Here is a 26,344-nt window from a genome sequence, read left to right as displayed (position 1 = left end):
AGTATATATATATGTATATATATATGAGCAATACTAAATGGATTCACAGGTGGCGTTAATGTATTTATTCATCTCTATAGAACAATAATAAAGAAAAGAGGCTATGAATTTGGAAAGTGTCAAGGGGGATGGTGGAGGAAAGGTGACCACGAATTAAGGCCACGCACGTGTGCTTCTGAGTCACAAGATGACTGAGAGGCAGAAGGGCCACCCTGCTGCCGTGCCACCCTGCCAGGCGGGCAGATGGGCTGACTTCCGCAGCAGCACCAGGAGAGCGCAGCCGGACTGCGTGGACACAGCCTGGGTAGCCCAGATAATTGCAGGCCTGCTCAGTGCCTCTGCTGCCCCGCCCCCCCCCTCCCCCGATCGAGGTGTAACATGAAGCTGGAACAAGTTGTCTCCTTGGCAGGGAGCCCGGGAGCTTGGCTTCCCACACTGCGTGCAGCTCGAGGAGCACGTGGAATGACCATGACTCGGAGGCCATGCCCCTGCTCCAGGAGCGCCTGGTGTGGGAGAGAGGGGCGAAGTCGCCCTCTTTGAATCAACCTGTTTCCCATCCCCAGTCCTGGGGCGGAGCCGGTCTGCCCCTTTTTGTTACTCCTCTCTAGATGGTTCTTGGATTCCAGGGAGGAATGCTAAGCTGTCACTTTCGAAAGTGAGAAGACTGAAAAACTCAGACACTTATTACAAGCTCATCACGCTCCGGAGTCTCCTAGTCAGAAGACACAAATGGCTATCTAGGGGCTCTTGCTAATCCTGTGGGAAGGTAAACATGCCAGTCATTTCCCCAGTGCCCTCAGCCTCTCCCCCAAACCACAGGAAGGCCCAGTCTCAGAGACAGCAAGATGCGCCAATGCATTCTTCCCGTCCTCGCCCCCGCCCCCGCCCCCAGGGAAGCTGGGACAGCCGCCTGCGGTGCCTTCCTCTTGTACAGGAGCCCTAGGGAGGCCAGGTCACAGATGCAGACGGAGCTCAGAGCTCAGCACCACACTCCTTGCCAGTTTAGATACAGAGAGAAGTGACTATTGAGACTTCTGTTCTGGAACCTCCGGAAAGTGCAGTGTTTTCCCTCAGGAATGGGGAAGTTGCCAGTATGCATGCACGTGAGTCTCTCTCTGTGTGTGATGCACACGCACACACTTTGCACCTTCAAACAAACTTTGCACCTTCAAACAAGTCAATTTACTGAGCAGAAGGCAAGGGTCACCTGCTCTGCTAGCAACAAGCCACTCTCAGAAGCTTTAGACCTCCTGCATGGGCACTGGTGTATTGCAGAGAAATACTAGCTAGCTTCTGTCTTTACTACACAGTTCCGAGAGCCCCCAGAGAGACACAAGGGAGAGCTTTGACAGTGAATTCAAGGAAAGGTGATCGACTTCTGAGACAGTGGGGAAGAATAAAAATGTAGGGGCTGTGAGCAGAGCTGGGAGTGTAAAGCGCGCGCGCGTGTGTGTGTGTGTGTGTGTGTGTGTGTGTGTGTGTGCGTGAGTGCGCGTGCACGTGCGTGCATGATGGAAGGAGGAGGGTGGTGAGTACTGAGATGTGAGAACAGTCTTCCTCTGGCTCCGTTTCCCGCCTTTCCCCTATGACTGTGGGAATGGGACAGGGGTAGAAAACACAAGAGAAGAACCACAAGGGACCAGCACCTTACACTCCGAAGATATAATGTCATTCTCTTGAGCTAGACATGGCCAAAAGTCATAGAGTGATGCTAATTGAAACTGAGAGGCTATATATTTGGGGGGGGGCTTGGTGCAAAAAATAAAAAGAAGGAAAGGAAACAAAGAGAGGGGGAGGAAGGAAGGGAGAAAGAAGGTAAGAAAGGAAGAAAAAGTAGAGGAGAGGAGGGGGGGTTGTTCAAAACAGAAGGGCAAGTGCCATTAAGGACAGTAAAATAATGTTAGGGAGATGACGCAGTTGCAAAGTGCCCATCGCCCAACCATGAGAACCTGATCACAGTCCCGAGAGCCCATCTGAGAAGCTGGGTGCATCATTGTGTTTTAGACACCTGTTTGTTTTCTAACGATAGAAAGAAGGAAAGGGTGTGGATTGGATTCAGGTGGGAAGGGAAGGGGAAAGGATTTGGGAGGAGTTGAGGAAAATAAAACTGTAATAAGAATATATTATATGAAGAAACTAATTTTCCATTAAAAATGGAAAAAGACAAATCTGAATAGAAAAAAAAAACACACAACAGCACTGAGAAGACAGAGACGAATAGATCCTTGAAGCCAGCCAGCCTAGCCTATTTGATGAGCTCTGGGCCAGTGAGTGACCCTGTCACAAACAAAACAGGATGGTGTCTGAATAATGACACCCAAGGTTGACCTTTGGCCTCCATGTGAATTCATACCCACAGGAATATTCACCCATACACACACCGTTTAGTAAAATATAAAGTTCATTCTTTCTGTAAAATAGCTTTGATTTCTCATGGTGTTTTAGATTGATATATGCTGTTATTCTAAGTAGAGCAAACTTAAAATTTAAATTATCAGCATGAACTTTGCCATTCTGACATTATACCATGAATGTAAGAACTCTTCTGCATAGAGTCATAAAAATTATGCAATTTACTTCATAGTTTACAAATACGATTTTCATTCTCATAAAAAGAGTAGAAACACTATAGGAAATGAACTTGGCGTTGTCATTTCATTTGTTTTTATTTAAATTTTTTTTCATTTAAATACCAATCCCAGTTCCCCCTCCCTCCCTTTCTCTCTCTCCACCTTCCCCCTTCCTATCCACCCCTCACCCCCCCATCCACTCCTCATAGTGGGTAAGACCTTCCTTGGAAAGTCAACAAAGTCTGGCATACCAAGTTGAAGCAGAACCAGGCCTCACCCCCTTGTATCAAGGCTGAGCAAGGTGTCCCCACCACAGGGAATGGGCTCCAAAGAGCCAGTTCATGCACCTGGAATCAGTCCTGGTGCCTCTGCCAGTATCCTGCCCCCAACAGATCAAGCCATATAGCCATCACCCACATTCAGAGGGTCTAGTTCAGTTCCACGCAGGTTCCCCAGCTACCAATCCAGAGTTGGTGATCTCCCACTAGCTCAGGTCAGCTGTCTCTGTGGTTTTCCCCATCATGATCTTGACCTTCCCTTGCTCATATGATTCCCTCCTCCCTCTCTTCAACCGACCTCCAGGAGCTCGGCCCAGGGTTGGCTGTGAGTCACTGCATCTGCTTCTGTCAGCTACTGGATGTAGGTTCTATGATGACAGTTAGAGAAGTCACTAATCAGCTTGAAGGAGAAGGCCCTTTCAGACGCCCTCTCCACAGGGAGAGGTTAGGAGTCTTAGCTTGTGGAACCCTGAAAATTCCTCTAACACAGGGTTTCTCCCTAACCCCATAATGGCTCCCTCTGCCAAGACATCTCTCTCATTGCTCCCCCTCCTGCCCCTCCCCCAACCCAGTCTTCCTGATCCCTCATGTCCCCATTCCCTCCCTTCTACCCCCTTCCCCCCAGTTTATTCAGGAGATCTTAACTATTTTCCCTTCCTAGGGCCCTCCATGTGTGTTCTTCCTGGGATCTCCTCTTTTACCCATTCTCTGGGGTTATGGCTTGTAGCCTGGTTATCCTTTGTTTTACATCTAATATTTGGAGTGAGTACATACCATGTTTGTCTTTCTGGGTCTGGGTTACCTCACTCAGGATGTTTCTTTCTAATTCTACCCATATGCCTGCAAATTTCAAGATTTCATTGATTTGTTTTTTTACTGCTAAGTAAAACTCCATTGTGTACTGTACTACATTTTCTTTATCTATTCTTAGGTTGAGGGGCATCTAGGTTGTTTCCAGGTTCTGGCTATTATAAATAATACTTCTATGAACATAGTTGAGCAAATGTCCTTGTGGTATGAGTATGCATCCTTTGGGCATATGCCCGAGAGGTCTTGAGCGAGATTGAGTCCCAATTTCCTGAGAAACTGCCGTAATGATTTCCAAAGTGACTGTACAAGCTTGCACTCCCACAGCAGGGGAGGAGTGTTCCCCTTTCTCATTTCACTTCTTGATAGCACACAGTCTATTTACACTCTCTAATTCATTGCCGGGTAAGGAAGAACGGAGAGGAAAAGGAATTATGGATCAGTTTATTCTCCTTCCTCTTTCCATATTGTAGTTTTCAAGTTAAGTGGCTGTCCAACTCATGTTAGGGCTCCTTGGTGTTCATTTTTCTTGATGCTGTTTCTTTCCTTCTGGAGAACAGAAGGAAGCTCTAAAGTGGAATGCGGTTGTTGAATGAGGAAGTTCCTTGTAGGCTCAAGCGTTTGAACAGCTGCTGCCTAGCTGATGGCTGTTTGGGGAAATTTCAGAGGCACAACCCTACTAGAGGAAATGAAGTAGGATACGGTAACAAAGACCAATTGTTAGACACCGATTTGTTGACTTATTAGTGATCTATTTAGAATACCGCTTTCAGTATCTGTGTGCCAAATATGACTTCACTTGCTACCTGAAAGACCTGGAGAAACGGCTGAAACAATGGATGGTTGTCTCTAACAATCTGCTGACTGCCACGTGTGCTTCCGTAAAATCTCGCTTGCTTGCCCATTCCACTTAGGGGTTTTACTGTGATAAAAACTGGACCCAGGACTGCCAGGATCTAGGCTGGCTTCCATCCATAGGTGGCTTTTCTCTTCCACTCTACTATGTCAGATTGTCATTACAGAAAGATTTCCAAAACATTCCAGAGGCCTTGGTGAGATCTCCTTCACCAGGAAACACCCCCCCCTTTGTCACGAGGGGCAGCTGCTCTGGGTCCTGTCAGTGCCCGCCCGAAAGGTCTCTGGAACCAAGAAGTGCCTTCTGATGGGACTGCAGGGTCCTCTTCCAGTGGCCAATGGGACTGAGAGACTTTGTGCAAGAAGACAATGCCAGGTAAGGACCCCTGGGAGATAGGCAGGAAGAGGCAGGTGACTTTGTCACCCCACAGGAGAGTGCATCAGAGCCTGGCAGGGCAACCAAAGATTGTGTTGGTCTCCAAGGAAAAGGCAGGTTGGTCTCCCGGGAAGTAGACTAGGAATATAAAATGGAAATGTATAACGTTTGAATGAATGGTGAATGAATGCTCAGCAATTCAAATTATCCTCCCCTCCAACAATTCAGAGTGCCATGAATCCCTGGCGTTCAGGAGATTGGGTTTGGATAAAAGTCCCAGCACAGGAAAGTCTAGTCCTCAAATTGGAAAGGGCCTAATCAGGTTATCCTCAGTCCTTCTTTGTTTTCCATTTTATTTTATTCGTTTATTTTGCATCATGACTGCAGTTTCCCCTCCCTCATCTCCTCCAATTCCACCCTCCATTACCCCCCCACCCTTGTCAATCCGCTCCTCCTCTGTCTCTGTTCAGAAAAGGACAGGCCTCCCATGGGCATCAGCAAAGCATGGCGTATCAAGTTGAGGCAGGACTAAGTACCTCCCTTGTGTTTAGTCTTGGCAGGGTGACCCAGTATGAGGAATAGTATCTCAAGAGCAGGCCAAAGCATTAGGGACAGCTCCTGCTCCCATTGTTAGAAGTTACACAAGTAGACCAAGATACTCAACTCTCACATATATGTAGAGGGCCTGGGTTGGTCCCCTGTAGGTTACCTGGTTGTTGGTTCAGTCTCTGTGAGCACCTATGAGCCAGGTCAGTTGATTCTGTGAGTTTTCTTGTGATGTCCTTGGCCCCTCTGGCTCCTACAATTCTTCTTCCCTCTCTTTAGCAAGATTCCTGGAGCTTGGCCTAATGTTTGGCTGTGGGTCTCTGCGTCTGTTTTCATCAGTCACTGGAGGAAGGCTCTCTGGTGACAACTGGAGTAGTCACTAACCTGATCACAGGAGAAAGCAAGTGCAGGGATACGTATCCACCATGGCTAGGAGTCTTAGCTGGGGTCACCCTTATAGATTCCTTGGAGTTTCCCTTGCATCGGGTTTCTGCCTGACCCCGAGATGCCCCCTCCTTTCCAGTCATCTCTTTCAGTACTCTCCCCCTCCATTCACCCTCCCAACCTGGTCTCCCCCTCCATTCACCCTCCCCCCTCCATTCACCCTCCCAACCTGATCTCCCAGTTCCCATCCCCTCCCACCCCCAGTCCACACACCTCTTCCATTTTCCCTTCCCAGGGAGATCCCTGCATTTACCCCTGGGGCCCTCCTTGCTACCTAGCCTCTCCAGGGCTGTGAATTGTAGCACAGTTAGTTCTTTAATGTACAGCTAATAGCCACTTACGAATGAGTGCATGTCATGTTTGTCTTTATTGGTCTGGGTTATCTCACTCAAGATGATGTTTTTTTTTTTCTAGTTCCATTATATGCCTTCAAATTTCCAGGTGTCCTTGTTTTTCACATTTGAGTAGTTGAGTAATACTCCACTGTGTAAATGTACCACATTTTCTTTACCCATTCATCAGTTGAACATAGTTGAGCAAGTGTCCTTGTGGTATGATTGAGCTTCCTTTGGGTATATGCCCAAGAGTGGTACAGCTGGGTCTTGTGGTAGCTTGATTCCCAGCTTTCTGAGGAACCACCATACTGATTCCCAGAGTGTCTGTACGAGTTTGCACTTCCACCAGCAGTGGAGGAGTGTTCCCCCTGCTCCACATCCTCTCCAGCATGAACAGTCATTAACGCTTTTGATCTCAGCCATTCTGACAGGTGTAAGATGGTATCGCAGAGTCCTTTTGATTTGCATTCCCCTGATGACCAAGGATGTTGAACATCTCCTTAAGTGTTTCTCGGCTATTTGAGATTCTTCTGCTGAAAGAATTATCTGTTTATATCAGCACCCTATTTTTAATTGGATTATTTGGCTTGTCGATATCTAGTTTCTTGAGTTCTTTATATGGTTTGGAGATAAGTCCTCTGCTGGATGTGGGGTTGGTGAAAAAGATCTTTTCCCATTCTATAGGCTACCATTTTGTCCCATTGACGGTGTCCTTTGTCTTACAGCAGGTTTTCAGTTTCAAGAGATCCCATTTATTAATTGTCAGTCTTAGTGCCTGTGTTATTAGTGTTTTGTTCAGGAAGTCGTCTCCTGTGCCAATGCATTTGAGTTCATTTCTCACTTTTTTGTCCATCATGTTCAGTGTGTTTGGATTTATGTTCAAGTCTTTAGTTCACTTGGACTAGGGCAGAATGATAAATCCAGATCCATTCGCATTATTCTATAATCTGACATCCAGTCAAACAAGCACCATTTGTTGAAGATGCTTTCTTTTTTCTATTGCATAACTTTGGCTTCTTTGATGAAAATCAGGTGTGGGTTTGTATCTGGGTGTTGTATTCTATTCCATTGATCCACCTGTCTGTTTTTATGTCAATACCATGTGGTTTTTGTTACTATAGCTCTGTAGTAGAGCTTGAAATCAGGAATGGTGATACCGCCCAACATTCTTTTATTGTACAAGATCGTTTTTGCTGGTGGATGTTCTTATTGATGCATTACTGGATTTGGTTTGCCAGTATTTCTGCATCAAAATTCATGAAGGAAATTGGTCTGTCATTCTCTTCTTTGTTGAGTCTTTGTGTGGTTTGGGTATCAGGGTAACTATGGCCTCATAAAAAGAATTTGGTAATGTTCCTTCTGTTTCTATTCTGTGGAATAATTTGAAGAGTATTGGTATTAGCTCTTCTTTGAAAGTAGAATTCTGTGCCGAAACTATCTGGCTCTAGGCTGATTTTGATGGGAGACTTTTAATGACTGCTTTTATTTCCTCAGGGGTTATAGGTTCATTTAAATCATTTGTTAATCTTGATTTAATTTTTACATATTCTATCTACCAAGAAATTTGTCCATTTATTTTAGATGTTCTATTTTTGAAGTATGACATAATGACTGTCTGGATTTCCTCGGTGCCTGTTTTTATATCCCTTATCCCTTTTTGTTTCTGTTCTGTTAATTTGGATATTCTATCTCTGCCCTTTAGTTAGTTTGCATAAGGGTTTGTCTATATCATTGATTTGTTTTCCCTACGAACCAACTGTTTGTTTCATTGATTCATTTTATTGTTATCTTTGTTTCTGTTTTGCTGATTTCAGTCCTCAGTTAGATTATTTCCTGCTGTCTACTCCTTCCTTAACACAAATTCAAATCTAAATTTATTGAGATTTTCAAGATGCCAACAGCAGTGCATTAGGCCAAACACTGAACCTTTCTGCATATGAATCCCTGTGTGATTACACCTGTTGTGAGACATTTGTACACTGTGTGAACATGTGTTGCTGTGATTGGTGTAATAAAAAGCTGAACAGCCAATAGCTAGGGAGGAGGCATGGGCGGGACTTCTGAGCAGAGAGAGAACTCTGGGAAGAAGAAAGGCGGAGTCACTAGCCAGAAGCAACAGTACGGAGGAGATAAGGTGACAAACCATGTGACAAACCAGAGATTTTAAATATGGGTTAATTTAAGTTAAAAGATCTAGTTAGGAACATGCCTAAGCTAAGGGCAAACATTCATAATTAATAATAAGTCTCCGTGTCATTATTTGTGAGCTGGTGATCCAGACTAAAATGTACTGCTGCATACACTGGCTAAAAAATAAACAAATAAAAATTAAAACCCGTGGCAGGGGTAAGCAAGTGCTTCCTCACTGGATCCAAGTCTCACTCCAAGGGAGAGAATGAATGCCTGGTACTGTATACCTGTGATTAGGGATGTCAAACCCTGTGGGGGAATCTACTACTGATGTTTTGCTAAGTGAGCATGCAGTTAAACCTTCTGCAGATAACGTGTTTGTACTCAGACTGGTATAGTTCTAGCCTTAGAGGAGCCTCTCTGGGGTGTGGGCAGCCATCAAAGTAGAGATGTAACTGCTCAAAGTGCTGAGAATCAGGGGCTGCTGAGTGCTCAGCCCTACGTGAACCTTCCTCATCCTCCACTCGTGGCCCAGGGAACACTGCGACAGGGGGATGGGAAGAGCGTTAACATGTGGGGAAGAATGCTATGAAATGCTATGATCTGGATATGTCATGAACATTGCAAGAATGAGCACCTAATCAACAGAAAAGAAAGTTAATTTTTTATTTTATACGCGTGGGATTTGCCTGCATGTATGTCCGTGTACCGCTTATGTTCCTGATGTTTACAGAGTCCAGAAGAGGGCACTAAATACCCTGGACTTAGGGTTACAGACAGTTGTGTACTATCACGTGGGCACAGATCCTCTGAGGCCTCTCTTCAGCTCCTATTTTATTTTATTTTTAATTAAGATATCATTTCCCTATTTCCTCTCCTCTCTCCAACTCATCCTATACCCCTTGCTCATAAATTCATGGGTTTTTCTCTTTCATTATTATTGTTACACATTTACAAATATATTTGTAATAATATATATGAATAAATACATGAATATAAAAAAGTAAGATGGGGTTAGGAGACTAGTTGAAAAGACAAGGGTATCAGCATTGGAAAAAGACAATGAGGGAGTGAATCTGATACATTGCAAAGAAGCACAAAATGATTAAAACTTGAAAGACAAAACAAGAATCCTATATGGCCAGCACCAGGCAATAGAACCCTAGACTTCCAATACACTGGATATTTCCCAAAGTTGAAAAAAAAATTTCAGGTTTAAGCTGTTTAATTTGACAGGTCCCTGTGTTATACTTTATTTCCTGACAAATGAAAACACTTTCTGCTCTTAAAACACATTGTTAGGTTACACATACAAGAGAGACATCTCTATATTCTGTTTACACTCCTGTCGGCTATATTAACTCTGGGTACTCTCTCAATTTTGATAGTCCCCCGGGACCTCTAACTTAAAAATGCCCCAAACTGACATCATATCCCCTGCTATATCAGATATAGACACAAAGCAACTAACATGAATTTATCTTTAAACATATGCCAGATATTTTATATAACTGCTTATTCATCGTCACCGTTTCCCAGAAGGAACGAAAGTATCAAGGTGTTATCTCATTTGCTCAAGGTCACTCTGAGATGACTGTTTTCTGAGATGGGATCTTATTACACAGTCCAAACTAGTCTCAAACTTGCCATGCTCCTGTCTCAAGACTCCTGATGGCCTGGATTCCAGGCATACACTATCACGACCCACTCTGACCTCAATATTAATGAAGCTAAAGCCTTCACACTTAATCATTCAACTTTTCAATGATTTCAAGAGGCTCTGTGTGACAGCAGGTGCTGTGTGAGTGGACAATGTCTTCCTCATTATCCGACATCAAATCTAGTTATCATTAGGTGTCTGCCTAAGAAAATCAGCTTCAAGTAGAAGGAAATAATTTTGGCTCGTGGATTCATGAATAGCTGGTTCCACGGATTTGGGCCAGAGATGAGTAAGACCTTGGAGTCTTCTAAAGCACTGTGGCCACTCATGTCACAGGAGCATGAGTAAATGACAGAGAGTAGATGCTAGGGTCAAGATGTGCACCGCTTCAGAGAATGTGAGGACCTAGTCCTTCCCCTGCGGCACCCAGTTCCAGCTCCTCCCGGCAAAGCCACGAACACATCAGGGCATGGTTAGATCATCCAGCGTCTTCCCCAAAGCCCTCAGCTTGCAGCCAACCCTTCAAGCTATGAGCCTGGAGGGGTCAGGTAGGAAAACTAAATGACCAAACAATAATTCTAGATGTAGGTAAACAGAAGTTCGCCAACACGTCCACCATGATGCCTGTCTTTGAGGAGTGGTGTTGGAGATTTAAAAAACTTTTCTTGACAGATTTCTATATTGCAGCTGTTCTCACGGGGGCGGGGCGAATTTAAAATCTGCTAATCTGAAGCACCGAAGTGGGAGAAAGTAAGAACCCATACTTTTCTTGCAGAGGACCCAAGTTCAGTTCCCACTACCCATAAATCTACCTCTGAACAGGCACCTTACACACACACACACACACACACACACACACACACACACACGCACGCACGCACGCACGCACGCACGCACGCACACACTTTAAACCATTAATTAGGGCTGCTCTGGGTGAGGCTCAGATACTAAAACTTTTTTTTTAAATCCCCCAGATGTTTCTAATGTGCCGTCAAATTCGAGAACCAGTGTGGCTTTGCTTGGTTTTACGTGCACTGGTCATTTTTATAAGGCAGGCAGGAAGAGACAGGGGAAACGGTTCTCCTTTTGTTAATCCATGTACGGTGCGCACCGTGAGTCTGCATAGGTTGCTTCAAACAAACTGAAGCTGGGGCTCAGCGCACACCCAAATGGAAAGACTGGGGTGGCCTGAGTGACCGCGGACGTCCATGCCAGGGAAACCTGGCTTTGTTCATGGTCTCCAGCCATGTGCCTTTGAGCAACTAGCTAAACTCACCTCACCAGTTCCTCCTCCAGGAAATGCGGGCACCACGGACATCTGCCTGCAAAGAGTTGTGAATGCATTAAGATGTTTTAAGTCCTTGGTCGTAATATAAATGGAGGGGAGACCAGGAGAAGAAACAAGAGCATTGAAAGATCAAACAAGGCCCTTCGAGTAACGGATGCCATCGTAGTGGATGGAGGACACCTACAGACGGTCTTGTTGACCTCAGGGAGCTCACACGTGCGATGGAGTGATGAGTTGAAATACCTGGCATGCTGTGGTAAGTGGTGTGAGCCAGCCGGGTGTGCCAGGGGACAGGCACAACATTACACAGAGCGGGTCCAACTGGGGAAATGTTGTGACGAGCTCTGTCCTCTAGGGGGAGCTCAAGGCTTTCTCAACTCTGACATCTTGAAGGAATTTCTATTTCCAGTGTGAAAAGTCTAAGTCTTAGGCAGAACTGGCTTAGCACTCTGGGTCTCCTGGTCTTGGGAAATCTCCTCTTTCGGATGTTTGCTTTTGAATTGCCCTCCGCTCTCTTCCCAAGCAGCTGGCACCTGCAGCCGGCACATGTAACTGGTACATGCAGCTGGCACACATTGCTGATACCCTGGTTCTCTCCTCTTCTTGAAAAAGTTGCTCTTGGCTTAGAAAAAGTAAGAATCAGAGTGCAGCCCGCATTTAGGAAATTATTTGAGCCTAGAATAGATGGTTAGGAGCCAGGGGGTTTTGTTTGTTTTTGTAACTTGTTTTTGTTGTTGTTGTTTGGGTGGTTTTGTTTTGTTTGTCTTTCATATTCTAAGTGACAATGTTTGCCAAGGTTCTGAAAGGAGGTGGCAGGATGGAGTTCAGTAGCTTGAGGCCGAAACATGTCCAACACTCCATAGCCAACAAATAGTTCTAGATCTTACTTTCATTGTTTCACGGCTATGTGCTCTGAATTTGACATTTCAAAACTTTCTTGAGTCTTAGAAAACAATGCATTAGAAATATTCTAAAATTTCTCTTATTTACCAAAGCACTATATTTCATTGGAAGACATTTCTCTGGTTTCTTTTTATATAAAATTTTATTTGAATTAGAAACAATCTTATTTTACATATCAATCCCAGTTCCCTCTCCCTCCCACCCTCCTGTGTCCCCCACTGACCCCCCATCCCATTTCCCAGGGAGGGTGAGGCCTTCCATGGGGGATCTTCAAAGTCTATCTCATCATGTGGGGCAGGACCCAGCCACCCCACCCCACCCCACCCTACCCCACCCCACCAAGTATCTGGGCTGACAAAGTGCCCCTCCATGTGGAATGAGCTCTCAGAGTCCATTCTTACACTGGGATAAATAGTGTTCCACTGCCAGAGGCCCCAAAGAATACCCAGGCCTCGTCCGTATCTGACACCCACGTTCAGGGGGCCTGATTTGGTCCTATGCTGGTTCCCCAGCTGTCATGCTGGGCCCATGAGTCCCCACTTGGCTCAGGTCAGCTGCTTCTGTGGGTTTCCCCATCACGGTCTTGACCCCTTTGCTCATCACTCCTCCCTCTCTCCAGCTGGATTCCCCAAGTTCTGCTCAATGCTTAGCTCTGATTTCCTAATTAAGCCTCATTTCCATCTCTTGTATCCTTTCATCATATTTGTAGACTTCTGCATTGCACAGCCCAGGGTAGAAGGGGTCCAAGGGTTGTTTCTGGCTGCCTTGCTAGAAGCAGAGTTTATAGACCCTCAAAAAGGATACATGCCATAATTTTTATTTAAACATAGTTTTTCCTTGCCAATTTATGAATCAAATTGTCTAGGGAAGGTGTGAAGGAAGCCACACACAAAGGCACTGATGATAAACTTAGTGAGAAGATTTATGCATTTTCCAGCAACCTAAAGCTCTTACTAGAGGTGTAAATTTTCCGGCAGGTTTTCCCAAGTCTAGTCAGTAGCATCTCACCTTTGACTGCTCCTTTCTAGTTTAAATTCTTCTTTGTGTGCCTTAATATTCCTAATCAACTTTAGTAGATCCTTTATAATATCAATTTACAATCCCACCTCTTTCTTTATTAAAAGCAATGCTGAGGATCTAAAGGCTCCTGCAAGGACACCACTCACTCAAGAACAGGTTTGCACTGTTGTTTCTTGGGAAGTGTTTGAGACTAGCTGAGAGCATCATCTGGGACCCTGGAACTTATGAAACTGATCCTTCCTCCTCCTTCCCTTAATGCTAGAAAATGGAGTATGCTAAAACACACTTTTGAACTTTTTTCTTTTTATGTTTTAATTTCATTTTACATTTCATCTATGGTTCTCCCTCCCACCCCAACTCCTCCAGCTTCCCTCACCCCCCCCCCCCAGTCTACTCCTCCTCATAGGTAAGGGCTCCCATGAGGACTCAACATAGTCTGGCTCATTAGGTTAGGGCAGGGCCAGACCCCTTTTCTATGCATTAAGACTGAGAATGGGCTCCAGCAAGCTAGTTCATGTACTGGGATTATATTAAGGTCCTACTGCCACTGAGCCTGGCATTCCACACTAAGGAATGGGATCCAACAAGCCACCTCGTGTACCATATTTGTATCATGGTCCTACTGCCAGCAGCCCCTCTGACAGCCCAAGCTTCACAACTGACTTCCACATACAGAGGGCCAAGTTTGGTCCCCTGGAGTCTCTACAGTCGTAGGTCTAGAGCTCACAAGTTTCCAGGAGCTTGGTTCAGCAGCCTCCACAGATTTCTCCATCACGATCTCACCTCCCTTGCTCATATATCCCCCCCCTTCATCTCTTCGACTGGATAAGGAAAATATGGTACAATTGCACAATGGAATATTACTCAGTGGCAAATTTGCAGGCAAACGGATGGAACTAAGGAAGAATAAAAAACACATCCTGAGTGAAGTAACCCAGACTCAGAAAGACAAACACAGTATCTATTTACTCATAAGCATATGTTAGATATAAAGCAAAGGATAACCATACTACATACAGTCCACAGCTCCAAAGAAGCTAGGTAACAAGGAGACCCCTAAGAGGGACACAGGGATGAGAAGGGGAATTAGATGAGATCTACAGGGTAACCTGGGCATGGGGGGTGGTGAGGGGGAAGGGATGGGGATGAGAACGGAAGGGAATGAGATGGCTGAGGCAGGGAAGGGTGTGCAGGAAGAGCAATGGAAGAGATATCTTAATAGACAGAGCCATTATAGGCGTAGGGAGAAACCTGATGTTGGGATAACTCCCACAACTTCACAAGGATGACCCCAGCTAAGACTCCTAGCAATAGTAGAGAGGATGCCCTAACTGGCCTATCTCTATAATCAGATTGATGAATACCCTAACTGTCATCATAGAGCCCTCATTCGGTAATTGATGTAACCAGACGCAGAGACCCACAACCAAGAACCAGGCCAAGCTCCGGAAATGCAGAATGTATTTGTTAGTCAGAATGTATCTTTCGATTGATATATTTTTAACACATTTCCTTTTCTTTTGTCCCCATCTAAAGCTGTCAACGAGAGCCAGGAACATGGTAAGGCTCTTTATAATTGAAAGTGATTTCAAAGCCTTGTGGTGGTGGCACATGCCTTTAATTCTAATACTTGGGAGGCAAAGCCAGGCAGATCTCTACGTTCAAGTCAGCTTGGTTTACAGAATGAGTTCCAGGACAGCCAGGGCTACACAGAGAGACTCTGTCTCAAAAAACCCAAACAAAACAAAGCAAAACAATACAAAAGAAAAAAAGGAGGCAAATTCAATTAAGTAATCATATATGGACAAAATTAATTAATGAAATCTTACAGTCATAAAATGCAGTAGCTAGTGTGTATCACAGATTAGCTACTCTGCTGGGTTTTAAAGCCATTCCTCTTTTTTTCCCCTAAAATCTGTCCTTCTATGAAAAAGAAATCTCTGGAGAAGCTATGAGCCAACCAACAGATAATCACTGCATCTCCTCTTAGCTGACTTCAACTCTGGAGGCTTCCAGAGGTGATTTGAAATTTAAAGGAAGGTGCACTATCAGGCTTTCCATTTTTGTGGATTCAAAAACTCACTGCATTGAAGCTCTTACAGACATCAGGATTGAAAAATAGTGTAAGCAGTGCTGATTTAGGAAGCATTTTCATACTCCCTAGATGCCAGCAGTGACTTTAAAGTAGATATCAATGGGGTCCAAAATCTGCTTGCTGCATTCCCCACGGAAGACCTTTGGCAACTGGCCTCTGGCAGTCATGCAAGGCTAGGTGTTTAGTTCTGGCCATTTACAGTCTGAAACGAAGATCTGATTGTCTGTCTTTTAGCCCTAATCAATTGACTATGAAGTCTTTATGTTCCTGATAAGACAGTGGGAACATGGCAGAAGGAACATCCCTCAGCCTACTGGCTGGCACAAGGGAAATGCCTGCTGTAAAGTCTCCCAGATCTGTATTAGATTTTTGGTGGCAGTTAGAAACAAGCTTTGCTCCGGCACCACTGAGCTGTTGGCATCTGGCCACAGCACACCATAATTTCTGTTGGCCCAGAGAGCTGGTAGCCGAGGAGGAACCAAAAGGATAGTTGCCTTGATGTATGCATGAGATGTGACAACTGTCAGGAGAAGCCAGGCAGGAGCCCTGCAGGATTGCTCCACGTGCAGAGTGGAGCCAGAGCAAGGTGCAGACCTAGCAGAAGCCAAGCTTTTGTAGAAGCCCCACAGCTGTGCATTCTTGGCATATTTGAACTACAGACATGCTTCGTTGAGAAAGACAAAGAGGAAGTGTATAAGCACTTCACTAGATAGAAGTCTACATATGCAGCTTGCCTTGCCAATGGGTTTAGTAGCAATTCTTTCCCCTAGTTGGGGTAGAACTAGAAAAAGATGGTCCTGTCTCTGTAAATAATACGCTACCAGGGAAATCTTGATTTTGTGTATTTTGCCCTCAGGAGCATTAGAATTGAAGTTGAATTTTATAGAACACACACACACACACACACACACACACACACACACTTCAACTGCACATTATCTATCTGAACGTTTTTTGTTGCCTTTTGTTGTCTGAACAATGGAAAAGTACTACAGTCCACCCAGAGAATACAAATTCAATAGAATCTAATTTACCTTACACAGTCTCCTCCTTTAGAAGGATTTATTTAATTGGTAACATAATTTGATGGAGAGGCATTTTAATTGAAATTGATAATTGTTTTTATATTCACTATAATGCTCTGTGTGTTACAGCAAGCACCGCATGATATAAAGTTAGGTCATTTTAAGCTATATGAACCACTTAGGTGTCTCTATACGGAATATCACAAAATATGCTGATAACTTGTTATTAAAAGGAATAATTTTCAGGTTGTAAAACCCTTTGGAGTCATGTCAATAATAACTGGAATTTAATAAATTACTCCTACAGTGGTGATGATGTTTGCATGCTGTTGTATAGAAATTTGCTTGGAATTGAAACATTCCACACAGGAGGGGAAGACTCTTGAGAAACGGTGGGTAAACAAACTCCACATATCTGGGGAAGATGAAACTTACAAACTTTGTGACAGTTCCTTCCCAGCTTTCTGGAAGCAGTAAACAGCCGCTGGCAGAGGAGACTCCAGTCAGCCAAGCACTGAAAGGAGGTCTCTTTCTGCTTGTTGAGTTGCCTGGAGGTCGTAGAGAGAGGCCCAGGGAGGTACCTTTCGTTGCTGGTATTGGGGTGGGCATTTCGGTGGCTTTTTGAGTCATCCTTGCTCCTGTAACTCTTCACCTATACTCCTGTAAGCAGCTCTGATAAAAACTAATATAAAAACTAATTGGCTAATGAAGATAGGCTTTAGTCTTCCTGGGGTGAGTAGGTGTTGTGTGTTGTCCCCCAAGGAAAAGTTCTCATGGCAAACCCCAAGAGCACCAGAGACAATGGGCCGACATGGATGGATACTGAGATAAAATGGTAGAACAAAGGTTGTTTAATGGGTGGGGAAATTCCCTCAGAGTAAACGTACATTTTATACATTCCCACAAATGAACATACTAGGGGTAGAAATTGCTTACTTTGGGGCTATCACAGAAACCAGGTATGACTGAGGGACAGAGAATATGAGTGGCTACAGCCATGTTTCAGGTTAAGAATCTACCCCTGGGTGGGATACAACCAGGCCCACAGGTGTAGCCATTCCCCCTTGGCCTCAAACTAAATCAAACAGCTTGAGCTGATCCCACCAAGAACTCAAATAGGGAAAGGTCTCATAGAGCTAACTCAGGATGAGAAAGCCAGACAGTGGGTAGAAAATATGAAATCTTTTAGTGCTATGTTAGCTTTGTTTTTTAAATGTGAATTTGTGTGTTGCCTCCATGTATGTCTATGTGTGGGTATCAGATCTTGGAGTTACAGATGACTGTGAGCTGTCATGGGGGTACTGGGAATTGAAACCTGGCCCTCAGTGCTCTTAGCACCTAAGCATCTCTCCAGCACCCAGACCCGCTCTATTAGCCTTTACTATAGATTTTAGTGTTCTCTTAGTTGTTAGATCCCAAGACCAATTCACTTATAATGTCAACTGTGGACCTTCAGAGCAGTCCTACCAAGATTACCTCTCCACTCTCACTGTTTGCCGTGGCGTAGTGACTAGGGATTCAGAGCCTTGGATGCTTATCCTGCTTGACCTCTTTAACGATTTCATTACAGAAACAATATAAAACTAACCCCTGAGTGTTTCACAGATTGAGAGAAGCATCTCAAAATAGACAGGGCACTGTGACGCTTGCTTTTAGCTTGCCACAAATTAGAGTCATCAGGGTAGGGAGCCTTACCTGAAGAATTGCCCAGATTCCCTGAGTTGGTGTGGGGAGACCAGCCCCAAGTGAGTGTGAAGTGTGTGTGTGTGTGTGTGTGTGTGTGTGTGTGTGAGCATCTTATAGTAGCATCCCCGATAAAACAGGGCTTGACAAGGAAGATCCTTCACCTGCTTCGCCCTTCCCTCCCACTGCCTGGGGGATCTATCCTGATGTTACGAACTTCACTGATACCAGAACCAGCACTCTCAGGCTTCCTAAGTACCAGCAGCTCTCCAGAAACATCTCAGGTTTTTAAGGTCCCCGCATGAGGACTGCCGAGGCACCCATCGTAGTGGACTGCTGGTTGCCGGCCTCTCCAGTGTGAGACGACAAACGTGGGACTTCTCTGAAAGCTGAGGAGTACCCAGGATCAAGGACCAAGTGACTATTCCGTTATCAGCTTCTTAGGTGTGGGACAGCTGTCATTAATGTTTTAACGTAAACTGATTTAATAATCTTTAATGTATATTCAGCTTGTTAGTTCTGTTTCTCTGGAGAAGCCCAGCTAATCCACACACTGAGAGGGATGACAGCAGACCAGTCCACACAAGGTACAAGAACAAAGCACAGCTTTAAATTCCTAGAATAATATGGTCTAGTAAATTATATGAGACCTGGCAGCGCTACTGAGGGAATTCTACCATTGGCCCATGCCTGTAAGTTTAAAAGGGCTGCGGACTCATTTGGGGCTCCTGAGATATCGGTGTATTTTCATGTTACCTTGCCCAAGTTGCCTGTCCCTTATATAACTCTATTTTTTATTTAAATTGAAAACAATCTTATTTTACATATCAATTCCAGTTCCCTTTCCCTCCTGTTTTCCCATTCCTCCCACCAACACCGCACTCCACCCCAGATTCACTCCTCAGGAAGGGTGAAGCCTCCCATGGGGAATCACCAATGTCTGTCACATTATTTGGGGCAGGACCTAGGCCCTCCCCCGTGTGTCTAGACTGGGAGAGTATCCCTCCAGAGGGAATGGGCTCCAAAAAGGCAGTTCATGCACTAGGGATAAATATTGGTTCCACTGCCAGAGCCCCCGTAGACTGCCCAAGCCCCTCAACTGACACCCATGTTCAGCAGGTTCCTCAGCTGTCAATCTGGAGTCCCTGAGCTCCAACTTGTTCTGGTCAGCTGTTTCTGTGGGTTTCCCCAACATGGTCTTTATCTCTTTACTCATCACTCCTCCCTCTCGGCAACTGGATTCCAGGAGTTCAGCTCAGTGTTTAGCTGTGGATCTCTGCTTCTGCTTCCATCAGCTACTGGATGAAGGCTCTAGGATGGCATATGAGGTAGTCATCAATCTCATTATAGGGGAAGGGCATTTAAGGTAGCCTCTCCAATATCGCTTATATTCTTAGTTGGAGTCATCCTTGTGGATTCCTGGGAATTTCCCTAGTGTCAGGTTTCTCATTAATACTAAATGGCTCCCTCTATCAAGGTATCTTTTTCCTTGCTCTCCTTCTCTGTCCTTCCCACAGCTCAACCTGATCCCTCCTGTTCCCCTCTCCTCTCTCTTCCTCTCCTCTTCTCTTTTCTAATTTCTTCCCCCTTCTCCCATGCTCCCAATTTACTCAGGAAATCTTGTAGGGAGTGGTTCATGCATGTCTCTCTTAGGGTCCTCCTTGATTCCTAGATTCTTTGGGGTTGTGGATTGTAGGCTGGTTATCCTTTGCTCTATACTAATATCCACTTATGTGTGAGTACATTCCATGCTTATCTTTCTGTGTCTGATTTACCTCACTCAGGATGGTTTTTTCTAGTTCTGTACATTTGCCTGTGAATTTCAAGATGCCATTGTTTTTTTGTTGTTGTTTTGTTTTTTTAACCACTGAATACTTCTCCATTGAGTCTATATACCACATTTTCTTTATCCATTGTTTGGTTGAGGGATGTCTAGTTTGCTTCCAGGTTTCAGCTATTACAAATAGCGCTGCTATGAGCATAGCTGAACAGATGTCCTTGTGTGCATGCATCCTTTGGGTAAATCCCCAAGAGTGATATTGCTGGGTCTTGAGGTAGATCGATTCCCAATTTTTCTGAGAAGCTACTTTAGGGAAAAGGGACCAGTCAAAGAAATACACCCTGGAGGCGGGTGTTGGTGGCGCACGCCTTTAATCCCAGCACTCGGGAGGCAGAGGCAGGCGGATCTCTGTGAGTTCGAGGCCAGGCTGGACCAACAGCCTCCAAAACAGAGAAACCCTGTCTCGTAAAACCAAAAAAAAAAAAAAAAGAAATACACCCTGGGCAGAGCCAAAGAAACCCACTTTGACTCTGCAACCAGAATCAAAGAAATGCACACTGACCCTGAAATCAGTGCCAAAGGAATACTCTTTGTCCCTGGAAACAGACTCTGTGAAAGAAATGCAACCTGGCCCTAAAATTGGAGCCAAAAGGCTAAAATGTCCAGAGAAAGAAACACACTTTGGCTCTGAAATCTGACCCTAATCCTGTGCAGAAAACTAATCAATTCCTAAGCAGAGGCTCTAGCCAATCTGAGCTCAGCATTGAAATCTGACCAATCCCCACCCTGGAAGCCCTATATAAACCCTGTGTCTGTTCAGCTTATGGCTGTTTGTGCTATCTGGCTGCCCTCTGCACTCTCCTGGATTCTTCCTTCCAATAAACTCCTTTGAGATGAGCTTTGGGTGAAGATCTTCTTTTGCGGTGGAGCAGAGATGACTCCTGGCAGAGCCGAGTTGTTACACTTAGCTCTCCACTCTCCCGGAAGCAGGGCTGAACTGAAGCAACTTCACCCAGGAAACCCTCTCCTGCTGGAATAAAACTGCTACACTGGGCAGACATCCCCAGCTGGAAGACCCTGTCCTGCCGGATACACTGGGGAAGCCTTTCCCTGAGGCAGGGCTATAAGCTTCTAAGCTTACTGCAACCTGTAGTAGTCCTTGGCTCCCGAGCTCCAGGGTACCTTTCCATTTGAGCTGTGTAACACTCAGTATTCTCTGACTCCCGAGTGCCAGAATACCTACCTGTCCCTCCCGATCTGTCTAGACAGTAAGCCCACTTTATTGAAGACACTACATGCTTTGGTTTGGGGACATGGAAAATCAGTGTGGGAGTGAGCTTTCATAGTGTCACAAGGTGATACACAGGCTGCTTGAAGAGAATTGTCACCAACATTCCTGCTTGGCTGTGGCTCCGGCATGCTGACATGCAGAATGCGCCTGCTTGTGCAATAGTGGCAAGCTATCATGAGTATAAGTCACAGCTTTGCAAATGGATTTAAGGCCAGCTCCACTGGAGGGAGTTCTCTGGTATTGTAAGCCTGGGCAAAACCTGCGTCTAGAGAGGTCACAGACCCAGTGGGAGAAGTCACAGTTATTGTTTTGTTAAATGGACACAATATGCCTACCAAACTGCCTTCCAAACATTTATGCTTACACCCAAAAATCACTGTTGCTGTCAGCTGCAGTCAGTCATGGAAGGAAACTCGCTTTTGCAATAAATGTTGTGTCACACAGACTCATAACCACCACTGAAGCTCCCAAGAACCAGGGACTGTTGCTGTGGCGTGGTGGCCCAATGCCTAGCCATATGTTGATATCTAGATCATCCCCTCCAAGGCTCAGAGAGAATTGGGAAAGAGGAAGGTAGAGTGTAAGAGCCAGAACGAGGTGGGGTCCTGTATAGCAGTTTTCCCCAAACTGAAACATTTTCTCTAAGAGAGGAGAGTGAGAGTAGGGTCATGAGGCCCAGGAGATAAACAAAATTCTCTGTGTGGGGAAGCTGAGACTTGCCACATTCAGGAGGGCCACTCTACAGCTTATTGAAGCACTAACCCCCCCCTGGGGAGTTAACTGACCAGCCGAGCTGCTCAGAGGAGATATCCTAGACTTGCAAGCTGGCACAGAGCTCCAGGGATGCAGCTTTCCTGAGCTGTCATCCGTGTTGGGTGGGCTTTTCCATGATGCAGCTGCTTTTGAGTTGTTCCTACTCCAGTAGGCAACTCATGACTTTAGAGTGCTGTTAGTGACGGGGGGAGTGAGTGGGGGTGGACGGAAGACTGAGGACCATGGGGGACGATAAGGATGGGGATGACAATCATTGTTTAACCAACTGCAATCACTTTGGTTTGCTGTGGGTTCTATTTCTGTGTGTGTGTGTGTGTGTGTGTGTGTGTGTGTGTGTGTGTGTGTGTGTGGTGTGTGTGTGTCCATCCTTGGGAAAACACCACACATAATAGATGTCATCCTAGTAACTGAACTGCAGAACCATTGTGGCTCACCACCGTGCAATTTTCTAATATTATCACTCACAACCTACAAAATACTATAGAAAATGAAATGATTCCCAACAAAAGTATCTTTGGAGAAATAACCTGAAAGTCCAAAAGCAAGTGATGAATTCATCAAAAGAGCCAAGGAACAGGTGACATAAATAAGTAGGAAAAGAATAGCTCTACATAGTCAGAGAATAAGGGAAAGAAGACGAAGATCTTGTGTGATGCAGTCTCTCTGTCATACATACACTCTTGTGTGTCCTGCATTCTTACATGGTACATTTTTTCTCTAAACCCCACTACCATGAAATCTAGAGAATCAGAGTAGAGAATGCAAAGGATTGTCCATGCTCTGCAAAAATAATTCATTAACTTGCTAGCACAAGGCTTCCCACTGTAGTTGGAATAAAATCCATCCGTGTCCAGACTTCACAGACCTGATATGATCCGACTCATGTAAACACTGGCTTCATGTCCTGCCATCCTCACATTCTAATGAAGGGTCTTTCTTTCAGGTCCTTGGAAGGTCTACACTAGATGTTCCTCCAAGGCCATTGCGTTGTCTAGAATGTTTTCCCCTTGTCTACTGTCTCCCGATATATTTCATATAAGTTCAATTTCAATCCACCACCTCACTTCCTGGTGAGTCTGTCACATAATATGCTTCCTGCGTGTCTCTTAGTCACTGTCTGAACGTCTCGTTATTTGCTGTTTGTTTTCTGCCTCCATCTTCTCCCACAGAGCATAAACTGCACCCCAGGGAGTCTCCGTGCTTTGTTCGTGGCTTTGGCTTACCTGATACCTGGGAAAGGAGTGAACAAATAAGTCACCCAGAAGAAAGGGGTCCTCCAGGAACTACCTGGAGGAAGGGGTAGATCTGACAAAGAAAAATAGGACTAAGGAAGAAAATTAGGAAGAGGAATAAAAAACAGCAAAGGAGCTGGGTGTGGGAAGAGGTATGGCGGATACCTTTGTGTGGCTTTTATCTACACTCTTTATGGAGGGAAACGCACAAGGAGGCTCTTTGTGGAGGAAAACGCACAAGGAGGCTCTTTTGCACACAGCTGATCTTCACTGTGCTGCCACGGTTTTGTCTTTGGTGTACTGAAGGCACCGGTCCCCAAGAGTTCTCTCTTGGGCTGTAGGTGTTGCTCCATCTTCCTAGGGCTTTGATGAGAATCACCTACAAATGCTGTCCCTGGCTGCTCTGCAGTCTGCTTAGGGCTGCCAAGGCAAGCAATGAAAGTGAAGAGAAGGTCACTACACTGTATATAGTTTCTATCAGTGAGAGTAGAGACGGTCCCAACGTATCTTTATCTGTGGGTTCTGGCATTCAATTGCTCATTGCTAAGGTTGCTTGCACAGTCAGCAAGCTGTTGTCCTGACTTTCTGGATGCAGCACAATGTGAGTGCGTGCAAACAGTAATGGGTGGAGGTGCTGTTTGATACATTAGAAAAAAAACCCCATTCATAAAAAGAATGATACAGAACTGGGGAGCTGGCTCAGAGAGGACCCAAGTTTGATTCCAGGACAGTCAGGGCAGTTCACAACCACTGTAACCACAGCGCCAGAGGACCCGCTAGGATCCAAAATGTCTGACCTCCATAGACACGTGTGCGTGCACACACACATTAAAAAATACATTTTAAAACTTCTTAAAAAGAGAATGATAAGCTAAGCATGATGCATGTCTATAATTTCAGCACTTAGGAGGCTGAGGCAGCAGGATTACACTTTTAAGTCCTGGGCAACATGTCAAGACCCTGTATAAAAAATTCAAAAGATTAAAAGCAAAGCAAAACCAGAAGATGACAGAATCCTCTTCGGGAAGCCTCAGCGGAACCAGCACTTTGATTTGAATGGGTGTATCGATGTGGACACACTGGGTGGCTTCTTAAGCCTTACGATGATAGTTTAAACTCTGGAAGACGAGTGAGATTGTTGGAGATGTCCACCCTCCTGACAAGCTGTGTCCCCTCACAGGAGATGAGTGCCTCAGCTCTCTTACAGCCCTCGCTCAGGACTTAAGTGGCCTTCAGCACTGAGGGAAAGCTGTTTGTTAGCTGCCTTTTCCACTTGGCAGGGTCTGAACTTGTTCACCTGGAGAGCTAGGGTGATCAAGCCTTACATCCCCCCTCAGTGCCTATGGACAGACATCAAGATAGAAGAACGCCATGGAAATTCAGAAGCAGACACAAAGCGACATCCGAACTGCGCAATAGCTTAAGTCCTATACAACTACCCATCCTCATGAAGAGAGTTACTTGGCTGCTAATTTAATAAGTATTATCCAGGGACATAGAGAAGGGAGTTTCAGACTTTAGTCCTGGAACAAGTTCAATGGGAGTCTCAGTTAATTTCCAGAACAATTGGTTTTTGTTTGATTGGAGGTGGGACAGGATGCTAAGCTGGACTGCCCATCCTTAGTCACCACAATGAAAAGCCAGTCTCTATTTCTAGCAGTGGTTGGGCTCATGTCCCACATCCCCACTAAACAGTACAACAAATACCTTCTCTCAGAAGATACCAGCTTGGCTAGTAGAGGGCTCAGTTGACAAAGGGCTGCCACACAAGAATGAGGATCTGAGGTTCTCCCCCAGCACCCACGGCAAAGCCAGACAGAGCGGCACACACCCAGAACTCCCATGGAGGGGAAGCAGATGTGGTTGTCAGCAGCTCGCTGTCTAGCCAGTCCAGCCAAACTTGTGAGCCTTACGTTCAGTAATAACCCTGTCTCAAAAACTACAGCAGAGAATTGAGGAAGACACCTGATGCCAACCTCTGGCCTACACACAAGTGTGCCTACACGTTACACATGAGCACGTTTCCACACATATAACATACACATGCAATTTAAAACCTTTAAATGTCTAGTTTCTTGGGTTCTTTATGTATTTTGGATACTAGCCCTCTTGTCAGATGTGGAATTGGTGAAAATCTTTCTCATTATGTCCTATTGATAGTGTCCTTTGCCTTACAGGAGCTTTTCTGTTTCGTGAAGTCCCATTTATTAGTTGATGATCTCAGTGCCTTCGCTATTGGTGAAGTTGTTCAGGAAGTTGTCTACAATTGCTCATGCCTGCAAGATGTGCTGAGGTAACAGAGGGGCAGAAATCGGGGTGCAAGCAGCCAGCCAGTGACTAGTCCAGTTTGAGACCCATGCTGCAAGAGGAAGCCAGTCCCTGACCCTGCCTGGAGGGCCAGGACCCAGAAACTGGATAACCCAGAGACCTAGGATAGAACCCAACACGACCAGAAAACAAAAAGTTAATGAAATGATTTCTAATGATACTCTACTATACTTGTAGACCAGAGCCTAGCATAATTGTCATCGGAGAGGGTCCATCCAGCAACTGATGGGGACAGATGCAGAGACCCACAGCCAAATATCAGAATGAGCTCGGAGAATCCTGCAGAAGAGGGGAGCAAAGACTGTAGGAGCCAGAGGGGTCAAGGACACCACACGGAAATCCACAGAATCAGACAATCAGGACTTATGGGGCGAATGGAGACTGAACCAATATTCAGGGAGCCTGGAGTCTGACCCAGGTCCTCTGCATAATTTATGGTTGTGTAGCTCAGTGCTCTTGTAGGACCCTCGATGGTGTGAATGAGGTGCCTCTGACTCTTTTGTCTGCTTTTAGGACCCTTATCTTCCTACTGGGTTGCCTCTTCCAGTCTTAATATGAGGGGAAAATTCCTAGTCTTATTGAAATTTGGTATGCTATGCTTGGTGGCTATCCCTGTGAGGCCTGCCCTTTTCTGAAGGGAGACAGGAGAGGAGTGGATCTAGGGAGAGGGGAGATGGCATGGGGGACTGGGAGGGTAGGAGGGCGGGGAAACTGAGGTCAGGAGGTAATGCACAAAAGAAGAATAAAAAGCCAAAAATAAAAATTAACATTTTAAATGTAAAAATGTCACACACACATGCATGTTCATATGTGTGTGCATGCACCTGTGCACACATACACACTCACAAGCATGCATGCATGCGCCTGCATTCTCTGTTCCATGAACACACAAGCTGTGGGTCTTCAGACTTCACAGCTCATCTT

General features: G+C 45.2%; 1 long non-coding RNA gene across 4 annotated transcripts; it reads left to right on the top strand.

The window, feature by feature from the left end:
• The first annotated feature begins 3,859 nt into the window (after positions 1-3,859).
• On the top strand, positions 3,860-26,108 carry LOC121136893. 4 transcript variants are annotated; one of them, XR_005874082.1, is made up of 5 exons: positions 3,860-4,886; positions 11,298-11,545; positions 14,749-14,772; positions 16,640-16,724; positions 25,270-26,108. It is a non-coding gene; the product is annotated as an uncharacterized LOC121136893 (long non-coding RNA). The 4 variants fall into 4 exon arrangements; XR_005874081.1 differs by having other exon boundaries at positions 11,286-11,545; XR_005874085.1 differs by lacking the exon at positions 3,860-4,886 and adding an exon at positions 13,317-13,368 and having other exon boundaries at positions 8,062-11,545.
• The last annotated feature ends 236 nt before the right edge of the window (positions 26,109-26,344 follow it).

The sequence above is a fragment of the Mesocricetus auratus genome, unplaced genomic scaffold, assembly GCF_017639785.1.
Source record: "Mesocricetus auratus isolate SY011 unplaced genomic scaffold, BCM_Maur_2.0 Super-Scaffold_6730, whole genome shotgun sequence".
Lineage (NCBI taxonomy): Eukaryota > Metazoa > Chordata > Mammalia > Rodentia > Cricetidae > Mesocricetus > Mesocricetus auratus.
Note: the sequence above shows the minus strand (reverse complement) of the source record. Positions and strands in the feature narration are given on the sequence as shown.